Source organism: Miniopterus natalensis, chromosome 2 (assembly GCF_054644295.1).
Source record: "Miniopterus natalensis isolate mMinNat1 chromosome 2, mMinNat1.hap1, whole genome shotgun sequence".
In the NCBI taxonomy this organism is placed as follows: Eukaryota; Metazoa; Chordata; class Mammalia; order Chiroptera; family Miniopteridae; genus Miniopterus; species Miniopterus natalensis.
The window spans coordinates 94,996,399-95,015,701 of record NC_142082.1 but is presented as its reverse complement, the minus strand read 5'-3'; the positions used below and the strand labels follow the sequence as shown (position 1 = coordinate 95,015,701).

Below are 19,303 nucleotides of genomic sequence, written 5' to 3'. Positions count from 1 at the left end.
TAAAGTATTATCCATTTTTACACTTATAAAAGTTAAATTGTGTAGTATATATCTGAAGCATTCTTGGGGTAAAAAAAAGAGGGTAACCGTTTGTTTAAATTTCACAGTACATCTCTCTTTGTGAAGCTTTATCAAAGTTCTAAATCCTTTTTCTAGCATATGTGAGACTCTTTAAAAATGCTTTCCTCAGATCAAAATTTTAAACTTTAGATTGGGTTAAATGCATTTTATAATTCTTCCTGCAGCTGTTCGAGCTATAATGGAGTAAAATGAGAATTGCCTTTTTAGTGCGTATTTCTCAACAGACCAGTTTTGAAAATGAAACCGAATATTCACATTCCACATGATGTTGGAATTTAAAGTTATTTTTACAGGCTCCACTGCAGTCACCATGTAAAACATTAAAAAACAGACTATAGTAAACTAAGACTTAAGACAATTTTCTTCCAACATCTTGTTCAGTAAATGAAAAAGAGGAATACAAATTACATCTCACTATTACCTTTCACAGTTATGCCTTTAACCAAAAAACACATTTTCTTGTGTAAAATATTTCCTCTCTTTTAATTATAGCCAGATTTGCTGCCTCAGCAGGTAGGCTTTTATTAACTTGAAAGTATGTTTGACTTAAGTAGGGCATGTGAGAGTAAACCCTTAAAGGAAAGTCACATTTTCTCTGAAATGCAGTGTGGTATCTAAATATAGCTTTGACTAAATCCACAGAACATTGAGGTACTGGAAAATGTTCAGGTATCCCTATTGGGGACAGATTTGCTTTCGATTTTACGAAGTAGTGACTGTATGAAGTCACTGAAGCTGAACTGAAAATAGGGCTTTAAATTCATAGTAAAGTCTGCAAAAGAAATAAGCGAACATAAGCCTGAGCAAAGGAAGAACTGTGTCAATCTTCCCTTTTGCCTGTGACTTGAAAGGCCTGTGCCCTGGGCACTGCTGGGAAATAGATTACCTTGTTTTCTTCCTTTTTCTGTCCCACCCCTAACAAGTGGCCTGTGTACCATTCCTGGAGGGCCTGGCCTGAGCTAATTGTCTGCTAATTCCTGGTAAAGAATCTGTGAAAGGCTCCTTTCATAAAAGGGAGGAATCAGGCTCAAACTAAACCCTAATGATGAAAGCTTTAGGTTTATTTATAGTGAAGATTGTTAAATATCCAGTACTATAGTAATTCTATTTATTTTTATTTATTTACTTTTAGGAGAACAGAAAAATTTTACTAGGTAATTAAAACAATGGTACAATATAAAAATCAAGAGATTAGGATACAGATTCCAGGAGTAGACTATGTATTTATCATCACTTAGGATAAATGTGACATTTTATTTTTATTTTCATTATTATTATTTAAAATATTTTTTATTAATTTTTAGAGTGAGAGGAAGGGAGAGGGAGAGAAAGAGAAACATCAATGTGAGAGTAAAACATGGATTGGCTGCCTCCTGCACCCACCCCCACCAGGGATCAGGCCTGCAACGGGGCATATGCCATGACTAGGAATTGAACCAGGAACCCTTGGGTGGATGGGATGACGCCCAACCAACTTAACCACACTGGCCAGGGATATTTTATTTTTAATTTTATTATTTTTTACAAATCCTCACCTGAAATGTGATATTTTAAATTAATAGGAATATGATGGACAATTTAATAACATATCAAAAGCTACATATAAAATGAGTCATTACAGATTTAATTCTGTATCAGTTTATGTGTATAAATGAACAGTAGATATACTAGAAGAAAACACAGTTTTATATTTTTTGAGTGGTCGGTATTTTTTTTTACAGAATATAAAACAAAACATTTTGAAAGAAAAAAAACGTGACAATAAAATAGGCATACAGTTAACAAAACACACGAGAAAATAAGTACAGACAACGAACTCCAAAAATATTTATAATATGTAAACCATATTTAAGGAATGTATAAAAATTGAGTTTGTTTTTTTTTTAAATTTTCCTACAGCTTTTCCCACTTTTTAAATTAAATTTATTGGAGTGACAATGGTTAATATGAACTAAAGGTTTCAGGTGTGGGTTTTATGTTCCAAGATCTGTATTTTGCTCTATGTGCCCTCCACCCAAAGTCATGTCTTCTCCCATCAGCATATATTAAGACCTCCTTTACCCTCAACCCCCCCTTCCCTCTGGCAACCACCACACTGCTGCTTGTGTCCACCAGTTTCAGTTTTTTATATCCCACATGAGTGAAATCATATGGTTCTTAGCTTTTTCTGACTGATTTCATTTAGCATAATATTCTCACAGTCCATCCATGTTGTTGCAAATGGCAGTATTTCATTCTTTCTTACGGCTGAGTAGTATTCCGTTGTGTGGATTTAACGCAACATCTTTATCCAGTCTTCTTATCGCAGGACACTTTGGTTGTTTCCATGTCTTGGCTACCGTGAATAATGCTGCAATGAACATAGGGGTGCATATATCTTTTTGAATACATGTTTTTGAGTATATACCCAGGAGAGGGATTGTTGGGTTGTATGGTAGCCCTATTCTTAATTTTTTGAGGAATTGCTAGACTGCTTTCCAAAGTGGTTTTACCAGTGTACATTCCCACCAGCAGTGAATGAGGGTTCCCTTTTCTCCACAACCTCTCCAACACTTATTATTGCTTGTCTTGTTGATAATAGCCACTCTAACAGGTGTGAGGTGGTATCTCATTGTAGCTTTGATTTGTGTTTCCCTAATTACTAGTGAGGTTGAACATCTTTTCATTTATCTATTGGATGTTCATATGTCTTCTTGGAAGACATGTCTGTTCAGGTCCTCTGCCCACTTTTTGATTGGGTTGTTTGTTTGGTGTTGAGTTTTATGAGTTCTTCATATATTTTGGAAATTAAGCCTTTGTCAGAGCTACTGTTTGCAAATATCACCTCCCATCTGGTTGGCTGCCTGTTTGTTTTTTTGTCAGTTTCTTTTGCTGTGCAGAAGCTTTTTAGTTTGATATAGATCCATTCACTTATTTTTACCTTTATTTCCCTTGCCTTTGGGGTCAAGTTCAAAAATGTTCTATATCACCACAGTCCATAAGGTTGGTACCTATGTTTTCTTTTATGTAACTTATTGTTTTGGGTCTCACATTTCGGTCTTTGATCCATTTTGAGTTAATTTTTGTTCATGGAGACAAGCTGTAATGCAGTTTCATTGTTTTGCATGTGGCTTTCCATTTTTCCCAGCACCATTTATTGAAGAGACTACCTTTACTGCATCGTGTGTTTCTGGCTCCTTTGTTGAAAATTATCTGCCCATATACATGTGGTTTTATTTCTGGGCTCTCTGTTCTGTTCCACTGACCTGTGTGTCTGTTTCTGTGCCAATACCATGCTGTTTTGATTATCATAGCCCTGTAGTATAATTTGAAGTCAGGTAGTGTGATACCTCCAGCTTTCTTCTTTTTACTCAAGATTGCTTTGGCTATTCAGGGACTTTTGTGGTTCCATACAAGCCTGATGATTTCTCATTTCTATTTCTTTAAAAAATAACATTGGTATTTTGATGGGGACTGCATTGAATCTGTATATTACTTTGGGTAATATGGCCATTTTAACTATGTTGATTCTTCCAATCCATGAACGTGGGATACTTTCCCTTTTTGTTGTGCCTTTTTCAATCTTTTTAAATAATGCTTTGTAATTTTCAGTATATAGGTCTTTCACGTTCTTGTTAAGCTTATCCCCAGGTATTTTATTATTTTGGTTGCAATTGCAAAATGAATTGTTTTTTGCATTTCTTTTTCTGAAGTTTTGTTGTTAGTATACAGGAAGGCAATGAACTTTTGTACATTGATTTCCTATCCTGCAACTTTACTATATTTATTGTTTCTAATAGTTTTTTGATGGCATCTTTAGGGTTTTTTATATACAGAATCATGTCGTCCGCAGAAATTGACAGTTTTACTTCTTCCTTCCCTATTTGGATGCCTTTTATTTTTTCTTTTGCCTTATTGCTCTGGCGAGGACTTCCAGAAGTATGTTAAATAAGAGTGGTGAGAGTAGACATCCTTGTCTTGTTCCTGATCTTGGAGAAAAAGCTTTCAGTTTTTCACCATTGAGAATGATATTCTCTGAGAGTTAATCATATGTGGCCTTTATTATGTTAAGATATTTTCCTTCTATTCCTATTTAATTGAGTGTTTTAATCATAAATGGATGTATCTTATCAGAAGCTTTTTCTGCATCTATCAATAAGATCATATAGTTGTTATCTTTTCTTTGTTAATGTAATGTATTACATTAATTAATTTGCATATGTTGAACCATCTTTGTGCCCTTGGAACGAACCCCATTTGATTGTGGTGTATTATTTTTTTTTTATGTTTTGCTGCATTCGATTTGCTAGTATTTTGTTTAGGAAATTTTCGCATCTCTATTCATCAGAGATATTGGTCAGTAGTTTTTTGTGTGTGTGTTATCCTTGACAGGTTTTGATATCAGGGTTATATTGGCCTTATAAAATGTGTTAGGGAGTATTGCCATTCTTCAATTTTTTTGGAAGAGTTTTAGAAGGATAGGTTTTAAATCTTCATTGAACATTTGGTAGAATTCACTGGTGAAACCATTTGGTCCTGGACTTTTATTTTTTGGGAGGTTTTTGATGGTGGTTTCAATTTCCTCGCTGCTGATTACTCTATTTAGATTTTCCAGTTCTTCATGATTTAGTCTAGGTTGGTTATATATTTCTAGCAACTTATCCATTTCTTCTAGGTTATTGAATTTGGTGGCATATAGTCTTTCATATTCTAGTATGATCCTTTGTATATCTGTGATGTCTGTGGTGACTTCTCTCTCACTTCTGATTTTCTTTATATGGGTCTTTTCCTTTTTTTCCTTAGTGAGTCTAGCCAGAGGTCTGTCAATTTTATTAATCTTTTCAAAGAACCAGCTCTTTGTTTTATTAATTTTTTGTGTAGTCCTCATTTAATTCTGCTCTAATTTTTATGATTTCCTTTCTTCTGCTGACTTTTGGTTGCTTCTGTTCTTCTTTTTCTGGTTCTTTAAGATGTGATGTTAGTTTGTCTACTTGGGATTTCTCTTGTTTCTTGAGATAGGCCTGTAATGATATAAATTTACCTCTTATTACTGATTTTGCTGCATCCCAGAAGTTTTGATATGTTGTATTGTCATTCTCCTTTGCCTCTATATATCTTTTGATCTCGTCTTTTTAGTATGTTGTTTAATCTCCGTGTATTTGTTGGCTTCTTTACTTCCTTTTTGGAGTTGATTTCTAATTTCACAGCATCATGGTCAGAGAATATGCTTGGTATAATTTCAGTCGTCTTGAATTTTTTGATGCTAGTTCTGTGACTCAACATGTGGTCTATCCTTGAGAATGTTCCATGTGCACTAGAGGAGAATGTATAATCTGATGCTCTGGGATGAAAGGCTCTGTAAATGTCAATTATGTCCATTTGGTCTAGGGTTTCATTTAAAGCTGATATTTCTTCATTGATTTTCTATTTGGTTGATCTCTCTAGAGCTGTCAATGGAGTATCAAGGTCCACAACTATGATTATGTTTTGATCTATTTCTCCCTTGAGTCCTGTGAGTAGTTGCTTTATATATTTCAGTGCTCCCTAGTTGGGTGCATATATATTAAGAAGTGTTATATCTTCTTGATGTAGTGTCCCCTTTATCATTATAAAGTCTCCATCTTTGTCCTGTTATTCTTGTCTTGAAATCTGTTTTGTCAAATATAAGTATGGCTATGCCTGCTTTTCCATGGATGTTATTTGCTTGGAGAATCATTTTCCACCCTTTTACTTTGAATCTACCTTTGTCTGTACAGCTTAGATATGTCTTTGTAGGCAGCATATGGTTGGACTTTGTTTTTTGATCCACTCTGCTACTCTGTGCCTCTTTATTGGTGAATTCAGACCATTTACATTTAGGGTAATTATTGATGTATGAGGATTTCCTACAGCCATTTTATCTTTTGTTTTCTGGTAGCTCTGTGCCTCCATTGGTTCTTTTCCTTTGTACTTCTGCCTGTTGTTTGGTGGTGTTTCATACTTCTTTTCTCTGTGTCCTCTTTACTTAAGCTGTGTGTCCTGGTTTGGGAATTTTTGTATGTGGTTACTATTAGGTTTTTAAAAAATAAAGTTGCATATTTACAATAGTTTCTTTTCTTTCGAGTGCATCTGATGTTCATCCTCCTTTGCCAGTTCAGGCATTTACTCCTTCCTCCTTGCAGCAACAATGGCTGCCTCTTAAGTAGCCACAGAATTTGGAAGTCTAATACGCATTCAACATGCACACTTGAGACAGAGTTGAGGCAACAAAACACTATTTATTGGAGGATTCAGTAAAACAGAGTAAAGTAAAGTAAGACAAAGAGTAAAGCAAGTCTTCACCACCTGAAGAGTGTTTCCAAGATGCAGAGGAACTGAGGCAGTGCCTTGGCTTCAGGAGTGTCCGGCGAGTGTCCCCATCGGAGAGTTCCAACTAGGGCCCCTCGGGAAGCTATTCTTATAGGATTTTTTTTTTCATTTTTAAATTTTATTTTTGTTTAAAATATTACAGATGTCCCTTTTTCTCCCCAGTGACCCGTTCCACCCCGTCCCATCGCCCTCCCCAGTCCCTCTCCCCACCATTGTCCATGTCCTTGGGTTGTGCATATATGCATATAAATTCTTTGGTTACTCTCTCCCCCTCCACCCACCCACCCTCCTCCATCCCTCTGACATTTGTCAGTCTGATCTATGCTTCCATGTCATTGAATCTATTCTGTTCATCAGTTTATTAAGTTCTTTAGACCCCACGTATAAGCGAGATCATGTGATGTTTGTCTTTCTCTGCCTGGCTTATTTCACTTAGCATAATTTTCTCCAGGTCCCTCCATACTGTCCCAAAGGGTACAAGAACCTTCTTCTTTACAGCTGCGTAGTATTCCATGGTGTAAATGTCCCACAGCTTTTTTATCCACTCATCTACTGATGGGCCCTTGGGCTGTTTCCAGATCTTAGCTATTGTAAACAGTGTTGCTATGAACATCAGGGTACATATATTCTTTCTGATGAATGTTTCAGGATTCTTAGGATAGATTCCTAGGAGTGGAATCACTGGGTCAAAAGGCAGCTCCATTTTTAATTTTTTGAGGAACCTCCATACTGATTTCCATAGTGGCTGCACCAGTCTGCATTCTCACCAGCCGTGTACTAGGGTTCCCCATTCTCCAAATCCTCGCCGGCACATGTTGTTTGTTGATTCATTGATGGTAGCCATTCTTACAGGTGTGAAGTGATACTTCATTGTGGTTTCAGTTTGCATCACTCTGATGATTGGCAACGTTGAGCATTTTCTGATATGTCTCTTGGCCATCTGTATGTCCTCTTTGGAGAAGTGTCTGTTCAGGTCCTTTGCCCATTTCTTAATTGGGTTGTTTGTCTTCCTCTTGCTGAGTACTATGAGCTCTTTGTACACTTTGGAAATTAGCCCCTTATCAGATTCATCCTTTGCAAATATGTTTTCCCAGACCTTTGTATTTTGAGGCTGTTTTCTTTTCTTGTGCAGAAGCTTTTTAGTTTGTTGTAGTCCCATATGTTTATTTTTTCTTTTGTTTCCCTTGCCCTAGGAGGTGTATCAGTGAAAATTCCACTACTTGGGATGTCTGTGACTTTACTGCCTATGTTTCCTTCCAGGATTTTTATGGTTTCATCACTTACATTTAAGTGTTTTATCCATTTTGAGTTTATTTTTGTGTATGGTGAAAGTTGGTGGTCTAGTTTCATTTTTTTGCATGTATCTGTCCAATTTTCCCAGCACTACTTATTGAAGAGACTGTCTTTACTCCATTGTATGCTCTTGCCTCCTTTGTCAAATATTAACTGATCATAATGGCATGGGTCTATTTCTGGGGTCTCTGTTCTGTTCCATTGATCTGTATGGCTGTTTTTGTACAAATACCAGGCCGTTTTGATTACAGTGGCTTTGTAATACAGCTTGAAATCTGGTAATGTGATCCTTCCCACTCTGTTATTTTTTTTCAAGATGGCTGTAGCTATTCAGGGTCTTCTTTGGTTCCCTATAAATTTTTGAAATGTTTGTTTTAGGTCTGTGAAATATGCTGTTGGTTTTTTAATAGGAATTGCATTGAATTTATAAATGGCTTTGGGTAGTATGGACATTTTAATGATATTAATTCTTCAAATCCATAAGCATGGTATATTCTTCCACTTGTTTAAATCTTCCTCTATTTCTTTTTCCAGTGTCATGTAGTTTTCCGAGTACAGGTCTTTTACATCCTTGGTTAAGTTTATTCCTAGGTATCTTATTTTTTTAGTTGCAATGGTAAGTGGTATTGTTTCTTTAGTTTCTCTCTCTGAAAGTTCATTGTTGGTGTGTAAGAATGCCATTGATTTCTGGATGTTTATTTTGTATCCAGCTACCTTGCCAAATTCGTTTATCAAATCTAGTAGTACTTTGATGTAGCCTTTAGGGTTTTCTATGTACAATATCATGTCATCTGCAAATAATGACAGTTTTACTTCCTCCTTTCCAATTTGGATACCTTGTATGTTTGTTTCCTGTATGATGGCTATGGCGAAGACTTCCAGTATGTTGAATAAGAGTAGTGAAAGTGGACATCCCTGTCTTGTTCCTGTTTTTAATGGAAATGGTTTTAGTTTTTGCCCATTGAGTATGATGTTGGCTGTAGGTCTGTCGTATATGGCCTTTATTATGTTAAGGTCTGATCCCTCTATTCCCATTTTGCTGAGAGTTTTTATTAGAAATGGGTGCTGGATTTTGTTGAATGCTTTTCCTTTGTCTATTGATATGATCATATGATTTTTGTCCTTCATTTTGTTTATGTGATGTATCACATTTATTGATTTGCGGATGTTGTACCAGCCTTGCATCCCCGGAATAAATCCCACTTGGTCATGATGTATGATCTTTTAAATGTATTGCTGGATCCGGTTTGCTAGTATTTTGTTGAGGATTTTAGCATCTATGTTCATCAGGGATATTGGCCTGTAATTTTCTTTCTTTGTAGTATCTTTATCTGGTTTGGGGATTAGGGTGATGCTGGCCTCATAAAAAGAGTTTGAGAGTTTTTATTCTCTTGAATTTTCAGGAATAGTTTGAATAGAATAGGTGTTAATTCTTCTTTGAATGATTGGTAAAACTCACCTCTAAATCCACCTGGTCCTGGACTTTTGTTTGCTGGGAGTTTTTTGATTACTGCTTCAATTTCGTTAGTTGTTATCGGCCTATTCATGTTTTCTGACACTTGTTGATTCAGCTTTGGAAGGTTGTGTGCTTCTAGGAATTTGTCCATTTCCCCCATGGTGTCCAATTTGTTGGCCTATAGTTGCTCTTAGTATTTTCTTACAATCCTTTGTATTTCTGTTGGGTTGATTGTTATATCGCCTCTTTCATTTCTGATTTTATTTATTTGGGTCCTATCTCTTTGTTTCTTAGTGAGTCTGGGTAAAGGTGCGTAAATCTTATTTACCTTTTCAAAGAACCAGTTCTTGGTTTCATTATTTGTATTTTGTTTTTTAGTTTCTATGTCATTAATCCCTGCTCTGATCTTTATTATTTCCTTCTACTTCCTCGGGGCTTTTCTGGCTGTTCTCGTTCTAGTTCATTTACTTGTTGTGTTAGATGGTTCATTAGATCTTTTTCTTGTTTCTTGAGATAGGCCTGTAATGCTATGAATTTTCCTCTCAGGACTGCTTTTGCCATGTCCCATAGATTTTGGGTTGATGTCTGTTCATTTTCATTACTTTCCATGAAGTGTTTGATTTTTTCCTTGATATCATTGGTACCCATTCATTGTTTAATAACATGCTGTTTAGGCTCCATGTGTTTGAATATTTTTGAGTTTTTTTATAGTGGTTGATTTCTAGTTTCATGGCATCGTGATGTGAGAAGATGTTTGATATGATTTCAGTCTTCTTATATTTGTAGAGTCTTGCCTTGTGCCCTAACATGTCTATTTTTGAGAATGTTCCATGTGCACTTGAGAAGAATGTGTATTCTGCTGCTTTGGGATGAAATGTTCTGTAAATGTCAATTAAGTCCATTAGGTCTAGTGAGTCATTTAAGGTCTGTGTTTCCCTGTTGATTTTTTGTCTTGATGATCTATCCAATGCTGACAGTGGGCCGTTAAAGTCCCCCACTATGATTGTGTTGCTGTCAGTCTCCCCTTGAAATTCCCCCAAGAATTTTTTTACATATTTAGGTGCTCCTATATTGGGTACATAAATGTTTATAAGGGTTATTTCCTCCTGTTGGATTGATCTCTTTAGTATTATGCAGTTATGGTCTTTGTCTCTTGTTATAGTCTTTACTTTGAAGTCTGTTTTGTCAGAAATAATAATTGCTACTCCAGCTTCCTTTTCCTTTCCATTTGCATGGAATATTTTACTCCATCCTTTCACTTTTAGCCTGTGTGAGTCTTTTGCTCTCTGGTGGGTCTCTTGTAGGTAGCATATATTTGGGTCCTGATTTCTTATCCATTCAGCTACCCTATGTCTTTTGATTGGACCATTTATTCCATTTACATTTAAGGTTACTATTGATATAAACTTATTTAATGCCATTTTCCTCCTTTATGCTGATGTACCTTTCTCTCACTATTCCTTCTTTTTCTTAAAGCAGTCTTTTTAGCATTTCTTGCAATGCTGGTTTGGTGGTATTGAACTCCTTTAGCCTTTTTTTGCCTGGGAAGTTCTTTATTTCACCTTTGATTTTAAATGATAGCCTTGCTGGATAAATTAATCTTGGTTGCATGTTCTTGCTTTTCATTACTTTGAGAACTTCATTCCACTCCCTTCTGGCATGAAGAGTTTCTGTTGAGAGACCTGACGTCAGCCTCATGGGGGTTCCCTTGTAGGTCACTGCTTGTCTGTGTTTTGCAGCCCTTAATATTCTCTTTGTCCTTGCCATTTGCCTTTTTAATTATGATGTGTCTTGGAGTGGGTCTCTTTGGGTCCCCTGTGTTTGGAACTCTCTGTTCTTCCTGAACTTGTGTGGCTTTCTCTTTAACCAGGTTAGGGAAGTTTTCTATCATTATTTCCTCCACCAAGTTCTCTATCCCTTGTTCTCTTTCCTCCCCCGCTCGCACTCCTATAATGCGAATGTTGTTTCGCTTATGTTGTCCCAAAGCTCCCTTAGACTTTCCTCATGCTTTTTAAGTGATTTTTCTTTTTGCTGCTTTGATTGTGTGATTTTTTTCTACCTTGTCTTCTAAGTCACATATTCTATCCTCTGCTTCATTAAGCCTGCTTTTAATTCCTTCCAGTGCATTCTTGATATCAGATACGGCATTCTTTATCTCTAAGTTTTGTTTATAGTATGTATCTCTTTTTTATGTTTTCACTATGTTCTTCGATCTTATCATCTAGTGTCATCTTAAGTTCCTTGAACATCTTCATAATCAATACTCTGAATTCCGTTTCTGATAACTTGCTTAACTCCGTGTCATCAAAGTATTTTCCTGGTGATATTTCCTTTTCTTTAATTTGGGGGTTTTGTTCTTTGACTCCCCATTTTGGTAGGTCTCAGTGTTTGTAACTATATATTAGATAAATTTGCTGTCTCCGAGTCTTGTGGGACATGATTTTGTATTGTGAGTCCAGTGGAGCCCAGAGTGTGTTTTCCTTATACTTCTGAGCTCTTTGCTCTAGGTGTGTCCCTCTTGTGGGTGCCCCTTTTGTGGTTCCTTTATGTTCTCCTGTTGTGGTTGGGTCTAGATTGTCATTGATCAGTCCTTGGGAGGACCCTCCTCTCATGTTGGCTAACTGTGTCTCATCCCCAACCTTGTTGTGTAAGCTGTTGTACGGGTGCTGGCAAGACACGACAATACACAACTAAACTCTAGGATACAAGAGGTATCTTACAAAATATCTTGACAGTCACAATGAAAACAACCCATGTGAAAATAGAACTGGGAGAGTGAAGGTAGAACACACACACACAGAAAAATGCTTAAAAAAAGAGAGAAAAAGTAACGCTTAGAGAGAGAGATGTATATTGTTGTTAACAGTGGTGAAAATTTAGAAAATAATATTAAACTAAAATGTAAAAAATAGAGAAGGTATTGGGAGATAACAGAAATGTAGAAAAGATTCAGAAAGAAGGGCCAGCAAAAAATTAAGGTAGAGAATAGGAATAGGATAATAGTTGAAAATTAGATAACAAAAATACAATAATGAGAATTAGAGAAACTAACTATTGAACAAAAAGACAGGAAGACAGAAGGGAGGATAACAAAAGAACGAAAAAAAAGTAGAAAAAGAAAAAAGACAAAGAAAAAATAGTTATGCCAATGGATCGAGAGGAGAGAGAGAGAGAGATATAGCCCAGGCAGGGAGGGAGTCCTGTAAGAGATTTGGTGGAAGCTATAGAGGAAAGCAGTAAACTTGGTTATAATGATAAAGTCTCAGTTGTTAAGCAGGGAATATCAAGAAATTCTTGATATTAGAAGTAAGGATAAAACAAAATAAAGCAAATTAACAAAACAAAACTAAAAAGAAGCTAAGCAAGACAAAATTCTTTTATAAAAAAGAGAAAAAATTTAGTTAAAAAATGTTTTTAAAAAAAATTTTAAAAATTTATTTTAAAATTTAAAAAAAGAAAAAACAAAATTTCTCCCCTTTCTCTTCTTCCTAAGGAAAAAGGAATAGAACAAAGATACAAAAAATGCAAACAAAAAAACCCACCAAAAAACCTAAGCCAAAACCAAACCAAAAGAAAACAGGAAAAACAGAAGAAAAAAAGACAATCAGGTGAGTTTCTTCTGGGCAGCTTTTGTTGTCTGAGGCTCATTTTTTTGTATGCTGATTTCAGTTCTACTGGACTAGCCCGTTTCCTGTTGGGGGCGGTGCTCCTGGCTGCGGGAGAGGCAGGTGGGCTCTTTCCCTCCCTTCCCAGCTCTGATTGACTGGTCTCACCAGGCCTGCCCCTCAGACAGTCTACTGTGCAGACCCCAATCCCAGGCTCCGCTGGTTGGTCTGCTCAGTGCATGCTGGGAAGGTGGGAGCCTGTTCTGCAATCAAACTCACCAACGCACAAAGCAACACACAGGTAGAAAGTCCACCCTGCAAGGTCTCTCTGCCCGCATGACACGGCACCCAGCGGGAGGGGACCCAAAGTCAGCTCTGAGCAGCTCCCCTCACCGCTGGTCTCAGGAAAGCTGGGGCGGCTTCACATGCCACCATGGCGCCCCTTAGGGCTGGTCACAGATCCCAGCCCCTCTGCACTGGGAGTACAGGGCGGAGCGGGCTCCTCCCCTCCCCCACGCCCTGCAGATTCAGCACTTTCTGCGCTTCAACACAATGCCTTATAGGGAGGCAGAGGGTCCCCGTGTGCAGCTGCTCAGCGCAGTCCTCTGGTACCTTACCACTCAGGTGCCACACACTTTGGGACTATCTTCCTTATAGTCAGCACCCTGACCATTAGACGCGGGTCGCAGCCGCCATTAGAGGCTTTGTTTCCTAGGAAGGTGTTGTCCCCTCCTCGCGGACTCGCTGCTTCCTTGGGTCCCTCTATCCTGTGCGTGTGGCGCTCCTTCTCCTCTTGTCGCTCTGGGTGTGAGATCCTCACTTTTGGATGCCATCCGCACTCCCGGGGGAGGGAGCTTTGCATCCTCCAAGCCTCTGGGCTTGGAGCCCAGCACAGGCTTCAGGAGGGACTCCCCCTTCCTATGCCCCCCCTCTCTTACAGGACTCTGTGATGTTTTTTCAGTGCTTCCCACTCACACTCCATCCACTCAGGTATGTTTCTCTGGTTTTTCGAAGCTGGCTATGTAGGATTTTAGGAATAAATCAAGTTCATGGCTGGGAGTGGGGGTGCTCTGCTGCTCCTCACAGTGCTGCCACCTTCCCCTGCAAATCAGTATTTCTTATAAGTGCTTGATTTATGGAGTTTGAACAACTCTATGCTGTACATAATGTTTCTATAGCAGTGAGGCAGCCTACATGTAGTTACTATAACCACATTGGGGACACCTGTAGGTGATCCTGTTCATGCCTTCCACCGGTGGGTCAGCTATCTGTCAACTAGAAAGGCTGGTGAGGCTGTTCTGAGATCACTGCTGCTGACAAAGGAGTCAGTGCCTGCATGCTGCCTGGGCAGAACGTTCCTAGAACACAACAAGTGGAAGGCACAAAGGAGCACCTACTTCCTATTGTATTTACTTAATACCCCTTTATGTTTTTGTTGTCATAAATTATCCCTGTTTATGCTGTAAGTTTTTTGGTGATCTTATAGTATTGTGACCTTATGTTTTTTGTTTCAGGTAGAATAACTCTCTTGAGTATTTCCTGCAATGGAGGTTTTCTGGTGATAAAATCTCTCAGCTCCTGTATGTCTGGGAATGTCTTTGTTTCTCTTTTATATTTAAAGGATAATTTTGCTGGATATATTATTCATGGCTGGTCATTTCTGTATTTCAATCATTTCAATGTTTGGTTCCACTGCCTTCTGGCTTGTAGAGTTTCTGCTGAGAAGTCGGATGAAATTTTGGTGGGTTTTCCTTTGTAGGTCACTTCTTTCTTATACCTGGCTGCCTTGAGAAGTTTTTCTTTGTCATTAATTTTTGACAGTTTTAATATAATATGCCTTGGAGAAGGCCTCTTTAGATTGAGGTAAGTAGGTGTTCTTTTTGCTTCTTGGGTTATAGGATCTAGTTCTTTCCATAGGTTTGTGAAGTTCTCATCCACTACTTGATTGAATACACTCTGTTCTCTCCTCCCTTTCTTCTTCCAGAATGCCTATTATTCTAATATTGCTTTTTCTGATGGAACCAGTTCTCGTAGAGCTCTTTTGTTTTTCTTTATGCTTAGGTCTCTCTCTTCTCTGCATCACTTCTATATTTCTATCTTCAATATCATTAATTGTTTCTTCCATCTGGGTGGCTCTGTTTTCTATGCTCAGTAGCTCATTTCTAATCTCCTTAATTGCATGCTTCATTTCTAGGATTTCTGATTGGTTCTTTTTTAAAGTTTCAATCTCTTTGCTACAGTACTTATTTTGTTCATTGATTTGTTTGCTGAGTGTATTGAATTGCCTGTCTGTGTTCTCTCCCATCTCTTTGAGTATTGCCAGAACTGCAGTCTTGCAGTCTGTGTCATTTATATCACAAATTTCCATGTGTTCCAGCTTGCTTTCTGGGGACTTTTCATTTTCTTTCTGATCATCCTCGTTACCATGGTTATTCATAGTATTTGCTACTCTCCTCTTTCTAGGCATAAATATCTCTTCTGTAGCAGCTTTTTCTGAAGAGGTCTTTCTAGTATTTTTCAGTAGATGGTTCTGAATCGCAAGATTTTTTTTTTACTTCTGTGATCTCCCAGACTTGACCTCGTTGGGCTTCTGTAAGGCAGTACAGCTGTGTGGCTTGGGTTTGGGGTTTGTTTTGCCCTCATCAGAATGGTGGTCCCAAACCTCTGTGGGGTCCTGCCCCAAGCATCAAACCCTGGGATCGGTTAGAGGGAAACAGCATTTCTACTGCCATAGCTTTTGGTTTACAGACAAAATGTTCATAGACCTGACACCAAGGGCAATGGGAAACAAGTTTTCAGAGTCCAAGGGGCAGCAATGCTGTGTGGTTCTGTTTCTTTGTCAGTAAAACCCCTACCTGACAGTGGACAGCTGCATGGTAGAACCCCATACTCTCTCAGGCATCTCCTGGCTCAGTCACTGTTCTCTCTGCTAGCCCTGCTGGACTGGCTACTGCAACTCTCTTCCTCCTGGCTGGCTGAAGCACGTGCCTGCTTCTGCATGGCCGGGCAGAGCACGAGGTAGTCCAGTGGGTGGTGCTTCTTTAGCCCAGAGACTGGGTATCATTCTGTTCTTGCACCTTCAATGTCCCTGTTAAGGGCTGCTCTTCCTTCCCTCAGGGAACTGGGCTCTGTAGAGGAATCCTGGTCTTGGCCAGGATGGTTTGAACAGACTTGTTTAGGGGTGGTTCTTGTAGCTTGTAGGAGTATGTGTGGGGGCAGGCACTTTTCTTCCAATGCCTGAGCTCTGCCTGGCATGCTGGCACCCCCTTGCCACTGGTGAGCTGCTGTGGGTAAAAACAGTGGCAGCAGGGACTGAAGTGGCAATGCCCTTGTCTTCTCTGGAGGCTACAGAGGCAATGCTCTCACTTCCTTTCCTGTGTTCAGTAAGGTATTGAATGGTGTGGGACCAGGAGCCTCCTCCTCCTCAGCAACTCTGCTCTGAATCCTCTGTAGTAGTTGCTGAGAAACCCAATTGTTGGGAGAGAGGAGCCAAAATACCTTACGTTTTTAAATCGAGTGTAACACTGACAATTATGTCTTTACATAAATGATACACTTCATTATTTAACTTGTATTTCATTTGACTCTTAATCTCTTTTCTGTGCTTGGAATATGTGCTAATGCTTATAATTCTTATAAAATTAGTACAATTAAACCTGGCAAAAATGAAAATGGTCTTTTAAATCTTAAATAAAAGTAAAGATGAAATATAACTGCTTAGTATCTTCTTCCACTAGGGTAGTGTTTTGTTTTATATTAAAAATAAAACTGTGGTTCTATCCTTTGATAGCTTTAAAGCTCATATTAATATAATTTCTACTCTCATTAGCAAGAGTCTTAGTCACATATATATTTTCACCAATAGGTGGCACTAAAACACAGGCATCTCATCTGTATTTAACCCAACAGAAATTTTAATAGGTGTTAGGAAAATATAAGAAATTTGAAGGACGTAAAAGACCTGTAGTTGTAAAATTATAGGATACTGAAGAAAGAAATTGAGGAGGATACAAATAAGTAGAAGCATATACCATGTTCATGGGTTGGAAGAATTAACCTCATTAAAAATGCCCATACTACCCAAAGCAATCTATAGATTCATCTCAATTCCTATTAAAATACCAACAGCATATTTCACAGATCTAGAATAGATTTTCCAAAAATATATATAGAACCAAAAAAGACCCCAAATAGCTACAGCAGTTTTGAGAAAAAAGAACAAAGTTGGAGGTATTACACTACTTGATATTAAACTGTACTACAAAGCCATTATAATCAAAACAGCATGGAACTGGCATAAGAGCAGGCATATAGATCAATGGGACAGAACAGAGACCCCAGATATATACCCACGTTTTTATGCTCAATTAATATTTGACAGAGGAGGCAAGAGTATACGATGGTATAAAGATAGTCTTCAATAAATGGTGTTGGGAAAATTGGGTAAGTACATGAAAAATTGAAACTAGACCACCATCTTAACACCATACACAAGAATAAGCTCAAAATGGATAAAAGCTAATATGTTATGAAACCATAAAAATCCTAAAAGAAAACATAGCCAGTAAAATCTCAGAAATCTCTCATGGCAGTATTTTTGCTGCTATATCTCCTTGGGCAAGGGAAACAAAGCAAACACACACACACACACACACACACAAACAAACAAACAAATGGGGCTACATCAAACTTAAAAGCTTCTGCAGAGTAAAAGGAACTGTCAACAAAATGAAAAAGGAACACACTGAGTGGGAGAACATATTTGCCAATGATACATCTGGTATGGTTTAATGTCCAAAATATATAAAGAATTTATACAACTCAACTCCAGGAAAACAAACAACCCAATTGAAAAATGGGCAAAAGACCTGAATAAACTCTTCTTCAAAGAGGACATACAGGTGGCCAGTAGACATATGGAAAAATGCTCAAAGTCACTAATCATCAGAGAGACGCAAATTAAAACCACTGTGACGTATCAACTCATGCCTATCAGAATTGCTACCATTGATAAATCCACAAACAAGTGCTAGCAAAGATATGGAGAAAAGAGAAGCCTTGTGCACACTTTGTGGGAATGCAAACTGGTGCAGCCACTATGGAAAACAGTATGAATTTTCCTCAGAATAAGGAAGGAAATCTTACCCTTTGTGACAGCATGGATGGACCTGGAAATTTTTATGTTCTGTGAAATAAGCCAGTCAGAGAAGGACCAATACCATATGATCTCGCTTATATGTGGAATCTAATGAAGAAAATAAACAGATGGGAGGAGATTCCAAGATGGCAGTGGATTGAGTGGAAGCTACACTGACATTCTCCCAGGACAAAACTGGAATTACAACTAAAGTATAGAAAAAAATATCCTGAATAATCCACTGAAGACTAGCTGGAAAACACCCTCTTAACCAAGGACCTAAAGTGGAGACCACATAGAGACTGGTAGGAAGTACACAGGCACGAGAGTGCTGGCCGGGCTCCCACAGGCAGCAGCTGAAGGTCTGGAGGGATATCTCAGCTGTGGGTGGTTCCTACTGAGAACTCTGGAGCCTAAACCCTAGGCTGGGCTTCCCAGCCCAGAGCAGTAGAACTCTGAAAGGTGCCCACATAACATCTGACTGTGAAAAGCACCAGGGTTTCTGCCTGTCAGGGAGAGATGGCTGGAAATGTAGGCACACTCTTAAAGGGCCAGCACACTAAGTTTTATGTGCAACCACTCACCTTGGGCTCTGGCAGAGGGAGAACAAAGTAAACTAGAGCTGTGTGAGGAGAATTTAGGGATGCTGGCTTTGGGAATAGAGCTCAGGGGGTAGCCATCTGGATTCCTGTGCTGAATCATTTCCCCATACAGCAGAGGACATCTTTCTTAGTTAGACCTTTACCACCTAAGCAGCTTTTGCCTGGGGAGAAGAAATTGCCCCACTTTGTTGGAAAACCTCTGTCCCTGATTTGTGGAGTTTCCACAGCCTGAGGCTCATAAAGAGACTGAATAATAATCAGCTTCTGGGTGCTTTGGTTCTTTGCCTGATTTGCTTTTGACCACAGGGCTTGAAAAAACAGACCTTGGTGCACATCTTGGTCCTTCCCAAATGCACCCAGCCCCAGCAGAGAAAGCCACAAGTTATGGAATGCAGAAAACTTCAAACAAAGTACTTAAGGCCAGCCACAAACAGCTTCTGACATTGGCCCACACCAGAGACCATCCAAAAGACTGGGAGTCCTAGCAGATCTACCTAATACATAGAAATAAATCCAAACAAGCAGCCACAATTGGGAGACAAAAAACAAGTCCCAAATGAAAGAACAGGAGAATTTTCCAGAAGAAGACCTAAATGAAACAGAGATAAGCAATCTATCTGATATAGAAGTCAGAATACTGATTATAAGGATGTTCAACAGCATGAGAAAAGAAATGGAAATGATGAAGGAAATTAAGAATGACATAGTAGAAATAAAAAATACACTGGAAGGAATAAGCAGTAGATTAGGGGAAGTTGAAGATCAGATCAGTGAGTCAGAAGACAGGGTATGAAAAAAATCA

The 19,303-nt window shown here is 38.4% G+C and overlaps 1 long non-coding RNA gene across 1 annotated transcript in view; it reads left to right on the top strand.

Moving 5' to 3' along the window:
• The window catches only part of LOC107536981 (uncharacterized), a 38,532-nt gene extending 22,064 nt beyond the window's left edge, over positions 1-16,468 (top strand). Inside the window, exons 2-4 of the long non-coding RNA XR_015714047.1 lie at positions 12,651-12,765; positions 13,703-13,752; positions 14,277-16,468. This is a non-coding gene — a long non-coding RNA (uncharacterized LOC107536981). The remainder of the gene's footprint in view (positions 1-12,650; positions 12,766-13,702; positions 13,753-14,276) is intronic.
• Positions 16,469-19,303: the final 2,835 nt, after the last annotated feature.